Genomic DNA, 1,014 nt, shown 5'->3' with positions numbered 1-1,014 from the left:
CTTTAACATATAAAAGCAAATGTACAAATTCAAAATGGAGTTTGTCGAGTATACAATGTTACAATCAAATACTCGACAATTAAATGACTCGAGTGTGTCTTTGCTGTCCTCATTTACAACAGAAGTGTTGTTTGTCATAAATTTCTTGTCACTTTTGTGTTGAAAAGTACTCCACTGCTCAACCCAAAAAGATCAAAGAACATTTTCTGTTCATCTTGGTCTCTTCTTTCAAATTCTAAATTAGATGTGACAATGTCTACTTGGCGTTTAAACTTCAACAAAACAATACTCGGTGTTGTAATGATAAATGACTTTCCTTCACCTGTTTTGATCTCACCAATTCAGCCTTTGTGGTTCAATATTTCATTGCAAAACTAAAAACAAATAAGACTTGAACAGGACGTGGGACAATGTGGTATCAATTCTTTAATGCAATTTTGTCTGAGAGATAAATGTGTCTACAAACAGCTCCACAGACCTTGGCAATTTCACTGACTGAACTTGTTATAGGAAAATGCAATATTTATTCCACCATTGACGTGACATGTAATATCATTCTGACCAATTGACTAATTTTGCGTTGCTACTATCTAACCTGACCAAATCATCCACACTTATTTCTATTATGTCATATGTCACATAAACATTGTGTGTTTCTTGAGTGTTATTAATATTTTGAACACTTGCTTTCTTAACAAGTTTAAGTTTGGTTTGTCTTTTGATTTATTTATTGATCTCTCTCTAACAACTTTTAGAATTCCAGTAAGTATGTATTCTCGATTTGGTATTGAAAAGTTTTAAGGTATTTGTTCGTGTTCGAAGATGTAATTGTATTGGATGTATTCTTTTTGTTTTGGAAAGTTTATTCGTTTCTTGGTCTTTTATAACAGATAGCAGCATAAAATTACATTATATTATTTTAAGAAATCTACAACAATCCAAAAAGATTTGGCCAATACAAACAACGCTGTCTGGTAAGAAGAGTATCAACAAATTGTATAATAATCAAATAAG

The sequence above is a fragment of the Entamoeba invadens genome (genome assembly GCF_000330505.1).
Source record: "Entamoeba invadens IP1 unplaced genomic scaffold scaff_1105074726145, whole genome shotgun sequence".
In the NCBI taxonomy this organism is placed as follows: Eukaryota; Evosea; order Mastigamoebida; family Endamoebidae; genus Entamoeba; species Entamoeba invadens.
Note: the sequence above shows the minus strand (reverse complement) of the source record.